The sequence below is a fragment of the Aulostomus chinensis genome, chromosome 1 (genome assembly GCF_037954235.1).
Source record: "Aulostomus chinensis isolate RoL2024-O1b breed Wild chromosome 1, RoL_Achi_v1.0, whole genome shotgun sequence".
NCBI classification, from domain to species: domain Eukaryota; kingdom Metazoa; phylum Chordata; class Actinopteri; order Syngnathiformes; family Aulostomidae; genus Aulostomus; species Aulostomus chinensis.
The window spans coordinates 12,907,704-12,923,667 of record NC_141320.1 but is presented as its reverse complement, the minus strand read 5'-3'; the positions used below and the strand labels follow the sequence as shown (position 1 = coordinate 12,923,667).

At 50.3% G+C, this 15,964-nt stretch overlaps 13 non-coding genes across 13 annotated transcripts; 1 reads left to right on the top strand and 12 right to left on the bottom strand.

Annotated features, from left to right (window-relative positions):
- Window positions 1-238: 238 nt before the first annotated feature.
- On the top strand, window positions 239-311 carry trnak-cuu (transfer RNA lysine (anticodon CUU)). Its single transcript has one exon. It is a non-coding gene; the product is annotated as a tRNA-Lys (tRNA).
- A 6,410-nt stretch (window positions 312-6,721) lies between these two features.
- LOC147270409 (U1 spliceosomal RNA) lies at window positions 6,722-6,885 on the bottom strand. The gene has a single exon (XR_015116875.1). It is a non-coding gene; the product is annotated as a U1 spliceosomal RNA (small nuclear RNA).
- Window positions 6,886-7,427: 542 nt separating this feature from the next.
- On the bottom strand, window positions 7,428-7,618 carry LOC147270408 (U2 spliceosomal RNA). The gene has a single exon (XR_015117297.1). It is a non-coding gene; the product is annotated as a U2 spliceosomal RNA (small nuclear RNA).
- A 586-nt stretch (window positions 7,619-8,204) lies between these two features.
- Window positions 8,205-8,368, bottom strand: LOC147270407 (U1 spliceosomal RNA). Its single transcript, XR_015117109.1, has one exon. It is a non-coding gene; the product is annotated as a U1 spliceosomal RNA (small nuclear RNA).
- Window positions 8,369-8,910: 542 nt separating this feature from the next.
- LOC147270406 (U2 spliceosomal RNA) lies at window positions 8,911-9,101 on the bottom strand. The gene has a single exon (XR_015116421.1). It is a non-coding gene; the product is annotated as a U2 spliceosomal RNA (small nuclear RNA).
- Window positions 9,102-9,687: 586 nt separating this feature from the next.
- LOC147270405 (U1 spliceosomal RNA) lies at window positions 9,688-9,851 on the bottom strand. The gene has a single exon (XR_015116929.1). It is a non-coding gene; the product is annotated as a U1 spliceosomal RNA (small nuclear RNA).
- Window positions 9,852-10,393: 542 nt separating this feature from the next.
- Window positions 10,394-10,584, bottom strand: LOC147270404 (U2 spliceosomal RNA). The gene has a single exon (XR_015116461.1). It is a non-coding gene; the product is annotated as a U2 spliceosomal RNA (small nuclear RNA).
- A 586-nt stretch (window positions 10,585-11,170) lies between these two features.
- Window positions 11,171-11,334, bottom strand: LOC147270403 (U1 spliceosomal RNA). Its single transcript, XR_015116810.1, has one exon. It is a non-coding gene; the product is annotated as a U1 spliceosomal RNA (small nuclear RNA).
- A 542-nt stretch (window positions 11,335-11,876) lies between these two features.
- LOC147270402 (U2 spliceosomal RNA) lies at window positions 11,877-12,067 on the bottom strand. The gene has a single exon (XR_015117276.1). It is a non-coding gene; the product is annotated as a U2 spliceosomal RNA (small nuclear RNA).
- Window positions 12,068-12,653: 586 nt separating this feature from the next.
- On the bottom strand, window positions 12,654-12,817 carry LOC147270401 (U1 spliceosomal RNA). Its single transcript, XR_015116808.1, has one exon. It is a non-coding gene; the product is annotated as a U1 spliceosomal RNA (small nuclear RNA).
- Window positions 12,818-13,359: 542 nt separating this feature from the next.
- LOC147270400 (U2 spliceosomal RNA) lies at window positions 13,360-13,550 on the bottom strand. The gene has a single exon (XR_015116393.1). It is a non-coding gene; the product is annotated as a U2 spliceosomal RNA (small nuclear RNA).
- A 586-nt stretch (window positions 13,551-14,136) lies between these two features.
- On the bottom strand, window positions 14,137-14,300 carry LOC147270399 (U1 spliceosomal RNA). Its single transcript, XR_015116801.1, has one exon. It is a non-coding gene; the product is annotated as a U1 spliceosomal RNA (small nuclear RNA).
- Window positions 14,301-14,841: 541 nt separating this feature from the next.
- LOC147270398 (U2 spliceosomal RNA) lies at window positions 14,842-15,032 on the bottom strand. The gene has a single exon (XR_015117244.1). It is a non-coding gene; the product is annotated as a U2 spliceosomal RNA (small nuclear RNA).
- Window positions 15,033-15,964: the final 932 nt, after the last annotated feature.

Here is a 15,964-nt window from a genome sequence, read left to right as displayed (position 1 = left end):
CCCTCTGTAACTTGTGTGTGTGTTTGCTCGTATCCTGTTTCTCCTTGACAGCACTTTAGTGTTTTTACCACTGGTGTCTCATCTGTGGTTCACCTTTTATTTTACTTCTTTGTCAAAGATGAAGGTGTTTGTGGTCATTCATCAATCATGTGATGGCTCATGTGACTGTGAGTCTGATGAAGCGCTTGTAGCGTCTCTCACTCTGAACACTTCAGGCTATTGAAGCTGCTCAGATGTAGCCTTACTAGCTCAGTCGGTAGAGCATGAGACTCTTAATCTCAGGGTCGTGGGTTCAAGCCCCACGTTGGGCGTTTATCTTGAACATCCCTGCTTGTTCTCTCACTTTCTGCAGCTGTGGGGCTTTGATTGGAATTGAAAGAAAAATCACTGAATAAACAACACAAACACAGGCTGTGTCTGAAGGTCCACACCTGCACCCGACTCAGAATGAAAAACCAGTGTGGACTCAATTGTATCCACTGTCAATCCTGATTCTGGAGAAATTTCTTTGTGTTTTGATGGACGCGAGCCAAGCAGAAATTTCCCACAATGCAATAGGGTGGTGTTTGGTCAGTGTTGAGCAGGCGTCAGTCTGACAATGATGTCATATTATTGTGTCATCACCTGACCAGACCCAAAAGTAGGCTCAGGTATCAGTTTCTTCTCAATGCTAATGTCTGCTAGCTTAGTCTGCTACTTTGATGGCTCTTCCTGCTCTAAGGTCCAGACCCCTGGATGTGGTGGTTCCTACCTGAACGTAGATTCTGTCAGCTCATGTTGTTAAATCAACTCACCAGGAACACCAGTAGATTTCAATGGACTGACAATGAGTCTCATTGAATGGGTGTCTCGTCCAACGAGAAACAATCAGTCTCAGGTTGAAGCTCATCAATGAGGTCTTGTGGATCAGTGGCTTGCATGAATGAATGAGTTGGAAGACTTCTTGGAAATTAAAGAGGATTTAATACAATTAAGAAAACCCTTAAGACAGAGTGATAATTCCAGCAGAGTAATTAAGGCCCATATTGAGTAGCAGGTATGAATTAGCCTGGATTTATCTGAGCTTCAAGTAGACGGCAAAGAGGCAGGTGGAAAGGTGTGTAGGATGAACGATAGTGACCTCCAACCAAATGAAGAGGACTGAGTGGAGGCTGACCAGCTCTACGGAGTCAGGCGGAGTTTGGCAGCGAGACAGGAGTCCAGGCCTGAATCGGTGAAAACCAACGTAACCGGCTGACGTTCTCAGCTGGATTCTCCCATCGATGTACCACGCCTCTCCAACGAACTGGTGGGAGGACGGCCTCCAAAGCCTCCACCTCGTCGACCGTGGCTCCCGCTGAGATTCGCTCGATGAAGAAGGGAAGCGCGTTGATTGGCTACCCTCTGGTCTCAGGCTGCTGGCTGCCTGGACTAAGCTGCTCTTCTCCGACACAAAGGTGGCTTCTCTCTCTTCAAGGCTCACAGGAGGTCAAGAGTGTAGCGACCGTGAGCCGAGATCGATGATGAATTACAAAAACAGAAAATCAAAAAATAAATCAGAGGAATAGAAAAGAAAAGGGGGGGGGGCCGGACCAGCTGCTCTAGGAGCTCACACACAAAGGGCAGAAACAAGAAGCACTGAAGAGAGCGCCAGCAGTGGGTGGTGCCACCACTGTTACAGTAAACTGGTCCGCCTCAGAGCAGTGACCTTCGACCTGTGAGGGGTTGTTGGCCAATCAGCACACTTTGCTGTCTTCAGTCCTTCTCAGATATCAACAAATGAAGCTGGTTGAACAGACAGCAATCATCATCACTCAGAGACATCACCTGGAGAGGAAGACTGCTCCGAGTTCTGACAATGACAGTGAAGAGGCAAGGAGAGCTGGACAACCACAGACAGTGAAACATTCGGAACATCATGTTGATACACGTGTGTGTGTGTGTGTGTGTGTGTGTGTGTGTGTGTGTGTGTGTGTGTGTGTGTGTGTGTTTACATGTAGACTTTCCCTTGTGACAGCTGATTTGGTTTGGAATCCATCTTAGTCAGGACATTTGGAGAAAATTCTATCATGTCGTTGGAGTTATTTTGATTTACAACACTGCAAATAAAATCATCTCCCCTCCAAAAACCTTCCTCTCCAACTTTGTACTCAAGTTGTCTCCTCATCAGGCACCACAGGATCCAGCAGGTTCAGTTAAAACAGTCATTAGAGATTGAAAAAATGTCCATCAAAGACAAAATAAGGCTTCAAATAGGTTTCCAATTTTATTTGATGTTGACACATTTAGTCCATTTAATATCAGGACTGCTCCCAGATACGCTCCATGACCTCATCCCTGCACCAGAGTACCGCCCAAGTTCATCAAGGATGGCCAACATGAGAGGGTCTAGATTCACCTCCATCTTTGGAGGCTGTTGAATTTCCTCCTGAGGACCGTCAGGCTGTTTCCTTACTTTGCTGTGACCCAACAGCAGACAGCAACAAGGACTGTGGTGCACTTGGTCATTGGATGCACTGAAGTCACGTGACTGAAGTCATCCAGTCATGTGACTGAAGTCATCCATTCATGTCAGTGATGTCACTTGGCAGGACTGTCACTGCTGTCTCATTCTAGAAAAGAATCCAGACTCCACCTGTGGCTCCATGATAACTGATGGACCTCTGGTTGGAGGCTGGACGATGATGTTTGGTCTGGGGGGGTTAAGATGGTGGGGGCTGTTTCAGTTCTAGTGCTGAAGGCTTTCACCATGACAGTCAGACTCTCCTCTGTCCTTCATGGTCCCTCAAATGTGCAGTGTGGACCTCACACACTGAATTTAGCCTGAAAACTCTTCATGAACAGCAGGAGACTCAGAGTCTCTGTGGCACTCGGCTGTGAACAGAGAGGCTGGTGGTTGGAGCCCCCCAGGGACCAAGACCAGGCTCTACTGGTGCTGAGGACTCTGTTGATCAGCTGCTGAGTTGCTACTTGATGTCAACATTGGTCTGTTTCATCCTGAGTAGTTTGATCCTAGCAGAGTCGCTGCATCGATGATCTGAATGTGGACGGACAGATTGACCCTCCACAGCAGACGCCTGTCACAGATCTCTGGATGAGACACTTTGAGGTAAAGCCAGGTTCTGACAGTCCCACTCACATGTTTCAATCACATGTTCAGAGATGGGTTTGTTGTTCCTGAATCCATTTCTTATTTTCTGATCACCTTGTGGATTGTTCATCATTCTCCTCATCACCATACTTTAGGTTGCAGTACGAACACCTGAGTTAGTCTGGGGTTGCAGGAATCATACAGCATCCAAATAATAGCAGGTTGAAACATTTATTTCAAAGAGTTTAACATGGTTACACACACACACACACACGCACACACACGTTTCCAGTCATGTCATTGTGGGTTCATTTCATCAAGGCTCACAAACGGGGGAGGGTAACTTCACACACTCGTACGTTTCAGGTCTGGCCTGAGTGGGGTCCTTCCACGTGGTTCTGACTCAAGGTGTTTTTCTGACACTGTGGCAACACCTGGCATCAGCTCAACTTTGACTTTTACACTTCTAACTGTACGCTGTGTGAGCTGTTCCATGTTTAAAGCCATATTTCCAGTGTGGCCCACTGCAAATCTTTGGAATGGCTCATGCCAGTTGCTGACGCCTCAGAACGACTGTGCTGTGATCTCAGTTTGAAGTTCTGTGCCATTAGAGAACCTGTCTTACCACGAGGTCACCTTGTTAGCCTGTGAATGTCTCCACCTACAGCGATGACTTCTGTCAGCTCCAAGTGTCTTCTTGTCTGGCATCTGAAGTTCAGGTGAGAGACCCTCTGACTCCTGCAGCAGCAGTAGAGACAGAGGAGCCCTGAAGCTCAGAGGTTCCATGAGGGATCAAAGCCAGACGAGACGGCCACAAAGGTAACAGGACATTGTGGACTCAGTCGTCACCACGAATCTGTGTTGACAGTATTTAATGACTTTCTGCTGCCAAAAACAGATCATGATTCTATACATTTGAGAGGCCTCACAGTTCGGGTTTCAGGTCTGTATCCACTGGAGAGGCCAATGGGAGCAAAATAGCAACAGGGTCAAAGGTCAACAGGCCTTGTGTCTCAGCCAGGCCTCAAAGGGTTAAGTGAGCCTTTTGGAGCTCCTTTGAAAAAAGGCCTGACACCAATCTTGTTCAGGACCAACATGAAGAAGGATCTTTGGAACATTTTCACATCTTTAAGACCGCCTTGACTCCTTTTTATAGCAGGAGTCACTGAACAGCACAAAGCTGCTATTGCAGCCATCAGGCCTCATTTCTGATCAGTTATTATTGTTGAAACAAAGCTGAATATCAATTATTGATTTTTATTGTCATCATTTTGAACACCTGATGAGAGAAACACAATAAAAACATTTGAAAAGGAAGGATCAGAGTGTTGTTGTACTGCAATACTACAGTACAGCATCAGAGACACTCAGTTATTGATTGCCTGAATGATTGATTTCCCGAGAAGAGGAACAGCTTTGTTGGAGCAGTAAAAATACACACATCATAACGACAAAGTTACATTTGAAAAGAAACTACATGACATTACCAGCACAACATCTGAAGAACAGTTAGGATCAATTTAACTGGCCAGATAGTTAGGACTTCTTTAATGATATCCTTGATGAACCCAGACATCAGAGTGGTTTGTTCCCCTCAATCATAAATCTGTAAATATAGCGTGAAGTGATGGAACTAAAAGGCCACCTCTGAGTGCAGGAGTTAGCCTCTGTGACGGATGTGACGTCAGCAGACCGCCATTAGTTTGAGTCATTGTTTATATTCTTAATGCTGATTGGTCGATCTATAATGGTTACAAATGGACTTTGTAGGTAGAATAAACATCCAGAAATTAAATGAATTTGTAGATTGTCTTATTAATCAAAAGATGAAGTATTAAAAATATTTGTTTTTTTTCCTCGGAGTGAGCGACAACTACCGGATTTTCTCACAGAAGAACGGGGGCCAACTTCCCCGGAAGCAGATGTTTGTAATTCCTGGGGCACTAAAATCCATTTCATATTATTCTTTATTGAACAGCGAATATTATGGAAATAAAATTTATATTTCTCGCCAGAAATGTCCTTAAAATGCTTTTTAAAAATCAAACCTATCTTGAAATGACACTCGTCCATAATGGCGTCCTTAGCAACCAACATAGCAACAGTAGAAATGTGACACTGTAACGACTCTCTTCCAAGAGGTGAAAGATTCATCGTAATAACGAACAAACCAAAGATTAAACACAAGAACTGAGCAAAGATTATGAAAACAAAATGCATATTTCTCTCTAGAAATGTCATCAGAATGCTTTATTAAATCAAAACTATCTTGGAAGAAGGCACTTTCCTCCGACAATGACAGGAGCGGCTGCCATGTTTTTGTTTTGAGAGGCCCGCATGAAAGAGTCACATGACCTACCAGCGCTCCAATAGAAAAGAAGAGGGGAAAAAAACGTACACATTTCACAATTTTTTGGCCTTTAACGTAGAACTGATAGGTTTTGACCTGTGGACAAACGGAGCCTTTTTACGTTTTGACATGAGACTGGGTTGCCAAAAGCAAAGAGCAGACAGCAGGACATCAAAAGAAAAGATCCAGACACTAAAACTACAAGTAGAAACAAGAAGAAATACTAAAAGCTTTGGAAAGATACTACAAGGTTGGATATACATTATTATATACACTACTATTCTCACTGACTCCTAAAGAGGGACAGGAAACATTAGAATGTGGATCAGATCAGCTGATTTCAGTGTTGAGTCCATCCCTCCATCCACTTTCTGTTCTATCCTTTAAGGGTCGTGGGGGGGGGGGCGATCCCAGGTGACATTGTTCAAGAGGCAGGGTTCACCCTGGACAGGTCATCAGTCCATCAGGAGAAATGAGGTGGTCGGTGTCATGCAACCTAAACTAAAACATTCGTCAGATCAAATTCAGATTAAAGCAAAAGTCTCCAGATCAAAGTCAGAATTCCTGATGATGTCATCAGGGCTTTGACAGTAGCTAGAATTCTGTCTTTGATCTCAGGAGGACATGAAAGAAACACAATTGAGGAAAGTAGAAGAGAGCTTGGCAGCATGATGGTGCAGTGGTGAGCACTGTGGCCTCACAGCAAGAAGGTTCTGGGTTTGAGTCCAGGCTCGGGTGGGGAATCTTTCTGTGTAGAGCCTGCATGTTCTCCCCATGAATGCGTGGGTTCTCTCTGGTACTCCGGCTCCTTCCCACTGTCCAAAGACATGTAATTGGGGACGAGGCTGATTGATACTCTAAATTGACCGTAGGTATGAATGTGAGTGTGAATGGTTGTTTGTCTCTGTATGCTGACCCTGTGATGGACTGGTGACCTGTCCAGGGTTAACCCCGCCTCTGGCCTGTAGATGCTGGGATAGGCTCCACCCCCCCCCCTCGACCATCAATGTAAGTTTTTGTTAATTGCATGCCACATGAAATTATTAGTGGTCACTTTCCTAGCAACAGTCTCACAGTGGCAAGACAAGAACACTTCTACTTTTGATGATGACAGTTTGTTCAACACTAAACTTCATCCAGTACCATGTTGTCAAACACTGGAACCTCCACAGCACCTGAACAGGGACTTGAACCCTGGACCCTCACATTAAAAGTCTGATGCTCTACCGTCTGAGCTACTCAGGTTCTTTCTAGCATTGAGTCGGCCTTTCTTTCTTTCTTCCGTTTTTTTCCCACGATCACAGGGGAGAGCGCGGACGCAGTCCCCCACTGTCAGAAATTATGCAGTTGAGATTCCCACATTTGGGGAATTCACCAGGGTCAGAACAGCCCCAGTGCAATGGCTGAGCCTCACCCGGGGAGAACCACCTTGCTGATCATGGTATCTCCCCTGCCAGGTAAGTATGACTCGCTGAGCTTAGGAACAGACATGACCTCCAGTGACACAGCCTTCTGACTGACAGGCAGGGAGGCCGACACAGCGCCTGATCTTTCCTACCTTGTGCCAATCTGCCGCGTGCGCAGCCCCCTTTGTTTCTCACAACGATGCCGGATGTCGGATATCCCAAGCCCGGGAAGCTCAGGCACATTGAAGGTTCAGGTCTTTCAGAGTGCATTCCAAAGCCTTTTGGGAAAGGCTCCGAGAGCAGTGCCGTCAGCGGACCTCCATCCTTATCTGGAGTGCAAACGGAGCCACAACTTGACGCCCAGCGGCAGCGCGGGCGGAAATCCAGCCCCGGCCTCATGTGCAGCACTGGAGAGTTGGCCTGAAGAGCACGGGATTTGCTCCTGACAAAAGGGGAGGGGCCCGCACTGTTCCTGGAAGGCCATTGCGGCCGCAGGCTGAGGAAAAGCTGCAGTGCAGGAGGAGAACCCTGGTCCGGCTTTGGGTGGAGCAGGTGAGCGAGTGCCTGGCGGAGGCTTGTTTTATTTCCGACGAGAAATGCGGGGCATTGCACCACTCCTGGAAACACTGCAAAACCAGGTTGATGCGTGGAAAGGACGGAGCAAGCTCCCGTTCCATCTCCCTGTTCCAAAAAGCAATTTAATATACGGTTCCCGGATAGGGAACGTACCAGATATTAAACTGATAAGAACAGATACTACACTTGATCTTAGCCAAAAGGCCGAGAAGCGATGCCTGTCAGCCACCCGACGTGAGAGCCAGCACCCCCGGTACAGCCAATCCCGGCCGCGGCTGCTGGCAGGAACTGCAACATTTTGGGTGGCGACACAAAATGCAGTGCCATAAACACTACATCTGGCACACTGGTTGTCCCCACTGCTATCCAAAGCAAAGGCAATCGGTGCCTTCACCCTGCTATGCTAGTGGGGCGACTCAAAGTAAAACAAAGCGGTGTTCAAAGCCACAAGCCAGCGACTCATCCTGGAGTCGGGGTTTTCCAAGTTGATCTCCTCCCACGCATGAATTCTCTGGTATCATTCCACTCACTGCGAAGACGAGCCGTGGATGTATTGTCCTGAGCCCAGGGCTTGTCAGATACCATGACCCTCAACTAAATGTGGCAGAAACCCTGCCCTCTTCATTTAGGGCTGGAAGGTGTGAGAGATACTGGGAGCTCATCGAGGCTACGTCCTCCGCGGTCTCCTCAGGCTGGCCAGCACAAGAGGAGACCGCCAACTGGCCGGGACAGGCGGTCACCGTTGTTGTTGTTGCCGCCGTGGTCGGCCTTTCTTTCTTTCTTTCCTTTTTTCACAAGATCACAGGGGAGAGCGCGGACGCAGTCCCCCACTGTCAGAAATTATGCAGTTGAGATTCCCACATTTGGGGAATTCACCAGGGTCAGCACAGCCCCAGTGCAATGGCTGAGCTTCACCTGGGGAGAACCACCTTGCTGATCATGGTATCTCCCCTGCCAGGTAAGTATGACTCGCTGAGCTTAGGAACAGACATGAGCTCCAGGGACACAGCCTTCTGACTGACAGGCAGGGAGGCCGACACAGCGCCTGATCTTTCCTACCTTGTGCCAATCTGCCGCGTGCGCAGCCCCCTTTGTTTCTCACAACGATGCCGGATGTCGGATATCCCAAGCCCGGGAAGCTCAGGCACATTGAAGGTTCAGGTCTTTCAGAGTGCATTCCAAAGCCTTTTGGGAAAGGCTCCGAGAGCAGTGCCGTCAGCGGACCTCCATCCTTATCTGGAGTGCAAACGGAGCCACAACTTGACGCCCAGCGGCAGCGCGGGCGGAAATCCAGCCCCGGCCTCATGTGCAGCACTGGAGAGTTGGCCTGAAGAGCACGGGATTTGCTCCTGACAAAAGGGGAGGGGCCCACACTGTTCCTGGAAGGCCATTGCGGCCGCAGGCTGAGGAAAAGCTGCAGTGCAGGAGGAGAACCCTGGTCCGGCTTTGGGTGGAGCAGGTGAGCGAGTGCCTGGCGGAGGCTTGGTTTATTTCCGACGAGAAATGCGGGGCATTGCACCACTCCTGGAAACACTGCAAAACCAGGTTGATGCGTGGAAAGGACGGAGCAAGCTCCCGTTCCATCTCCCTGTTCCAAAAAGCAATTTAATATACGGTTCCCGGATAGGGAACGTACCAGATATTAAACTGATAAGAACAGATACTACACTTGACCTTAGCCAAAAGGCCGAGAAGCGATGCCTGTCAGCCACCCGACGTGAGAGCCAGCACCCCCGGTACAGCCAATCCCGGCCGCGGCTGTGGGCAGGAACTGCAACAGTTTGGGTGGCGACACAAAATGCAGTGCCATAAACACTACATCTGGCACACTGGTTGTCCCCACTGCTATCCAAAGCAAAGGCAATCGGTGCCTTCACCCTGCTATGCTAGTGGGGTGACTCAAAGTAAAACAAAGCGGTGTTCAAAGCCACAAGCCAGCGACTCATCCTGGAGTCGGGGTTTTCCAAGTTGATCTCCTCCCACGCATGAATTCTCTGGTATCATTCCACTCACTGCGAAGACGAGCCGTGGATGTATTGTCCTGAGCCCAGGGCTTGTCAGATACCATGACCCTCAACTAAATGTGGCAGAAACCCTGCCCTCTTCATTTAGGGCTGGAAGGTGTGAGAGATACTGGGAGCTCATCGAGGCTACGTCCTCCGCGGTCTCCTCAGGCTGGCCAGCACAAGAGGAGACCGCCAACTGGCCGGGAGAGACGGTCACCTTTGTTGCTGTTGCCGCCGTGGTCGGCCTTTCTTTCTTTCTTTCCTTTTTTCACACGATCACAGGGGAGAGCGCGGACGCAGTCCCCCACTGTCAGAAATTATGCAGTTGAGATTCCCACATTTGGGGAATTCACCAGGGTCAGCACAGCCCCAGTGCAATGGCTGAGCCTCACCTGGGGAGAACCATCTTGCTGATCATGGTATCTCCCCTGCCAGGTAAGTATGACTCGCTGAGCTTAGGAACAGACATGAGCTCCAGGGACACAGCCTTCTGACTGACAGGCAGGGAGGCCGACACAGCGCCTGATCTTTCCTACCTTGTGCCAATCTGCCGCGTGCGCAGCCCCCTTTGTTTCTCACAACGATGCCGGATGTCGGATATCCCAAGCCCGGGAAGCTCAGGCACATTGAAGGTTCAGGTCTTTCAGAGTGCATTCCAAAGCCTTTTGGGAAAGGCTCCGAGAGCAGTGCCGTCAGCGGACCTCCATCCTTATCTGGAGTGCAAACGGAGCCACAACTTGACGCCCAGCGGCAGCGCGGGCGGAAATCCAGCCCCTGCCTCATGTGCAGCACTCGAGAGTTGGCCTGAAGAGCACGGGATTTGCTCCTGACAAAAGAGGAGGGGCCCGCACTGTTCCTGGAAGGCCATTGCGGCCGCAGGCTGAGGAAAAGCTGCAGTGCAGGAGGAGAACCCTGGTCCGGCTTTGGGTGGAGCAGGTGAGCGAGTGCCTGGCGGAGGCTTGTTTTATTTCCGACGAGAAATGCGGGGCATTGCACCACTCCTGGAAACACTGCAATACCAGGTTGATGCGTGGAAAGGACGGAGCAAGCTCCCGTTCCATCTCTCTGTTCCAAAAAGCAATTTAATATACGGTTCCCGGATAGGGAACGTACCAGATATTAAACTGATAAGAACAGATACTACACTTGATCTTAGCCAAAAGGCCGTGAAGCGATGCCTGTCAGCCACCCGACGTGAGAGCCAGCACCCCCGGTACAGCCAATCCCGGCCGCGGCTGTGGGCAGGAACTGCAACAGTTTGGGTGGCGACACAAAATGCAGTGCCATAAACACTACATCTGGCACACTGGTTGTCCCCACTGCTATCCAAAGCAAAGGCAATCGGTGCCTTCACCCTGCTATGCTAGTGGGGCGACTCAAAGTAAAACAAAGCGGTGTTCAAAGCCACAAGCCAGCGACTCATCCTGGAGTCGGGGTTTTCCAAGTTGATCTCCTCCCACGCATGATTTCTCTGGTATCATTCCACTTACTGCGAAGACGAGCCGTGGATGTATTGTCCTGAGCCCAGGGCTTGTCAGATACCATGACCCTCAACTAAATGTGGCAGAAACCCTGCCCTCTTCATTTAGGGCTGGAAGGTGTGAGAGATACTGGGAGCTCATCGAGGCTACGTCCTCCGCGGTCTCCTCAGGCTGGCCAGCACAAGAGGAGACCGCCAACTGGCCGGGACAGGCGGTCACCGTTGTTGTTGTTGCCGCCGTGGTCGGCCTTTCTTTCTTTCTTTCCTTTTTTCACAAGATCACAGGGGAGAGCGCGGACGCAGTCCCCCACTGTCAGAAATTATGCAGTTGAGATTCCCACATTTGGGGAATTCACCAGGGTCAGCACAGCCCCAGTGTAATGGCTGAGCCTCACCTGGGGAGAACCACCTTGCTGATCATGGTATCTCCCCTGCCAGGTAAGTATGACTCGCTGAGCTTAGGAACAGACATGACCTCCAGGGACACAGCCTTCTGACTGACAGGCAGGGAGGCCGACACAGCGCCTGATCTTTCCTACCTTGTGCCAATCTGCCGCGTGCGCAGCCCCCTTTGTTTCTCACAACGATGCCGGATGTCGGATATCCCAAGCCCGGGAAGCTCAGGCACATTGAAGGTTCAGGTCTTTCAGAGTGCATTCCAAAGCCTTTTGGGAAAGGCTCCGAGAGCAGTGCCGTCAGCGGACCTCCATCCTTATCTGGAGTGCAAACGGAGCCACAACTTGACGCCCAGCGGCAGCGCGGGCGGAAATCCAGCCCCGGCCTCATGTGCAGCACTGGAGAGTTGGCCTGAAGAGCACGGGATTTGCTCCTGACAAAAGGGGAGGGGCCCGCACTGTTCCTGGAAGGCCATTGCGGCCGCAGGCTGAGGAAAAGCTGCAGTGCAGGAGGAGAACCCTGGTCCGGCTTTGGGTGGAGCAGGTGAGCGAGTGACTGGCGGAGGCTTGTTTTATTTCCGACGAGAAATGCGGGGCATTGCACCACTCCTGGAAACACTGCAATACCAGGTTGATGCGTGGAAAGGACGGAGCAAGCTCCCGTTCCATCTCCCTGTTCCAAAAAGCAATTTAATATACGGTTCCCGTATAGGGAACGTACCAGATATTAAACTGATAAGAACAGATACTACACTTGATCTTAGCCAAAAGGCCGAGAAGCGATGCCTGTCATCCACCCGACGTGAGAGCCAGCACCCCCGGTACAGCCAATCCCGGCCGCGGCTGTGGGCAGGAACTGCAACAGTTTGGGTGGCGACACAAAATGCAGTGCCATAAACACTACATCTGGCACACTGGTTGTCCCCACTGCTATCCAAAGCAAAGGCAATCGGTGCCTTCACCCTGCTATGCTAGTGGGGCGACTCAAAGTAAAACAAAGCGGTGTTCAAAGCCACAAGCCAGCGACTCATCCTGGAGTAGGGGTTTTCCAAGTTGATCTCCTCCCACGCATGAATTCTCTTGTATCATTCCACTTACTGCGAAGACGAGCCGTGGATGTATTGTCCTGAGCTCAGGGCTTGTCAGATACCATGACCCTCAACTAAATGTGGCAGAAACCCTGCCCTCTTCATTTAGGGCTGGAAGGTGTGAGAGATACTGGGAGCTCATCGAGGCTACGTCCTCCGCGGTCTCCTCAGGCTGGCCAGCACAAGAGGAGACCGCCAACTGGCCGGGACAGGCGGTCACCGTTGTTGTTGTTGCCGCCGTGGTCAGCCTTTCTTTCTTTCTTTCCTTTTTTCACACGATCACAGGGGAGAGCGCGGACGCAGTCCCCCACTGTCAGAAACTATGCAGTTGAGATTCCCACATTTGGGGAATTCACCAGGGTCAGCACAGCCCCAGTGCAATGGCTGAGCCTCACCCGGGGAGAACCACCTTGCTGATCATGGTATCTCCCCTGCCAGGTAAGTATGACTCGCTGAGCTTAGGAACAGACATGACCTCCAGGGACACAGCCTTCTGACTGACAGGCAGGGAGGCCGACACAGCGCCTGATCTTTCCTACCTTGTGCCAATCTGCCGCGTGCGCAGCCCCCTTTGTTTCTCACAACGATGCCGGATGTCGGATATCCCAAGCCCGGGAAGCTCAGGCACATTGAAGGTTCAGGTCTTTCAGAGTGCATTCCAAAGCCTTTTGGGAAAGGCTCCGAGAGCAGTGCCGTCAGCGGACCTCCATCCTTATCTGGAGTGCAAACGGAGCCACAACTTGACGCCCAGCGGCAGCGCGGGCGGAAATCCAGCCCCGGCCTCATGTGCAGCACTGGAGAGTTGGCCTGAAGAGCACGGGATTTGCTCCTGACAAAAGGGGAGGGGCCCGCACTGTTCCTGGAAGGCCATTGCGGCCGCAGGCTGAGGAAAAGCTGCAGTGCAGGAGGAGAACCCTGGTCCAGCTTTGGGTGGAGCAGGTGAGCGAGTGACTGGCGGAGGCTTGTTTTATTTCCGACGAGAAATGCGGGGCATTGCACCACTCCTGGAAACACTGCAATACCAGGTTGATGCGTGGAAAGGACGGAGCAAGCTCCCGTTCCATCTCCCTGTTCCAAAAAGCAATTTAATATACGGTTCCCGTATAGGGACCGTACCAGATATTAAACTGATAAGAACAGATACTACACTTGATCTTAGCCAAAAGGCCGAGAAGCGATGCCTGTCAGCCACCCGACGTGAGAGCCAGCACCCCCGGTACAGCCAATCCCGGCCGCGGCTGTGGGCAGGAACTGCAACAGTTTGGGTGGCGACACAAAATGCAGTGCCATAAACACTACATCTGGCATACTGGTTGTCCCCACTGCTATCCAAAGCAAAGGCAATCGGTGCCTTCACCCTGCTATGCTAGTGGGGCGACTCAAAGTAAAACAAAGCGGTGTTCAAAGCCACAAGCCAGCGACTCATCCTGGAGTAGGGGTTTTCCAAGTTGATCTCCTCCCACGCATGAATTCTCTTGTATCATTCCACTTACTGCGAAGACGAGCCGTGGATGTATTGTCCTGAGCTCAGGGCTTGTCAGATACCATGACCCTCAACTAAATGTGGCAGAAACCCTGCCCTCTTCATTTAGGGCTGGAAGGTGTGAGAGATACTGGGAGCTCATCGAGGCTACGTCCTCCGCGGTCTCCTCAGGCTGGCCAGCACAAGAGGAGACCGCCAACTGGCCGGGACAGGCGGTCACCGTTGTTGTTGTTGCCGCCGTGGTCAGCCTTTCTTTCTTTCTTTCCTTTTTTCACACGATCACAGGGGAGAGCGCGGACGCAGTCCCCCACTGTCAGAAACTATGCAGTTGAGATTCCCACATTTGGGGAATTCACCAGGGTCAGCACAGCCCCAGTGCAATGGCTGAGCCTCACCCGGGGAGAACCACCTTGCTGATCATGGTATCTCCCCTGCCAGGTAAGTATGACTCGCTGAGCTAAGGAACAGACATGAGCTCCAGGGACACAGCCTTCTGACTGACAGGCAGGGAGGCCGACACAGCGCCTGATCTTTCCTACCTTGTGCCAATCTGCCGCGTGCGCAGCCCCCTTTGTTTCTCACAACGATGCCGGATGTCGGATATCCCAAGCCCGGGAAGCTCAGGCACATTGAAGGTTCAGGTCTTTCAGAGTGCATTCCAAAGCCTTTTGGGAAAGGCTCCGAGAGCAGTGCCGTCAGCGGACCTCCATCCTTATCTGGAGTGCAAACGGAGCCACAACTTGACGCCCAGCGGCAGCGCGGGCGGAAATCCAGCCCCGGCCTCATGTGCAGCACTGGAGAGTTGGCCTGAAGAGCACGGGATTTGCTCCTGACAAAAGGGGAGGGGCCCGCACTGATCCTGGAAGGCCATTGCGGCCGCAGGCTGAGGAAAAGCTGCAGTGCAGGAGGAGAACCCTGGTCCGGCTTTGGGTGGAGAGGTGAGCGAGTGCCTGGCGGAGGCTTGTTTTATTTCCGACGAGAAATGCGGGGCATTGCACCACTCCTGGAAACACTGCAATACCAGGTTGATGCGTGGAAAGGACGGAGCAAGCTCCCGTTCCATCTCCCTGTTCCAAAAAGCAATTTAATATACGGTTCCCGGATAGGGAACGTACCAGATATTAAACTGATAAGAACAGATACTACACTTGATCTTAGCCAAAAGGCCGAGAAGCGATGCCTGTCAGCCACCCGACGTGAGAGCCAGCACCCCCGGTACAGCCAAGACAGGCGGTCACCGTTGTTGCCGCCGTGGTCGGCCTTTCTTTCTTTCTTTCCTTTTTTCACACGATCACAGGGGAGAGCGCGGACGCAGTCCCCCACTGTCAGAAATTATGCAGTTGAGACTCCCACATTTGGGGAATTCACCAGGGTATCCAAAGCCCGGGAAGCTCGGCCGATGCTGTTTTCAAGGCTCACCTTGTCGCTCGGTGAACCAGCGTGGCCTCGAGCCGCATTAGAATTGCTAATGAACTCAAAATGATGCTAAAAGTAATGTTGTGAAAGTTTCGAATAACCTCAAAGTAATGCTGACAGTCATGTAGTAAGAGTTTCTATGAACTTCAAAATAATGCGACAATGATGTCGGAAGAATTGCTAATAATCTCAAAATAATGCGACAGTGATGTCGGAAGAATTGCTAATGAACTCAAAATGATGCTGACGGTAATTTTGGAAAAGTTGAAACTAACCTCAAATTGATAATACAGTGATGTCGTAAGAATTGCTAATAAACTCAAAATGATGCTAACAGTAATGTAGTGATAGTTGCTAATAAACTCAGTGATGCTTACAGTAATGTAGTAAGTGTTTCAAACAACCTCAAAGTGATGCTGACAGTCATGTAGTAAGAGTTGCTACTAACCTCAAAATAATGCAACAGTAATGTAGTAAGAATTGCTAATGAACTCAAAATGATGCTGACAGTAATCTAGTGAGAGCTGCTAATAACCTCAAAATGATTCTGACAGTAATGTAGTGAGAGCTGCTAATAACGTCAAAATAATGCAACAGTAAAGTAGAAAGAGTTGCTACGAACCTCAAAATAATGCGATAGTGATGTCGGAAGAATTGCTAATGATCTCAAAATGATGCGACAGTGATGTAGTAA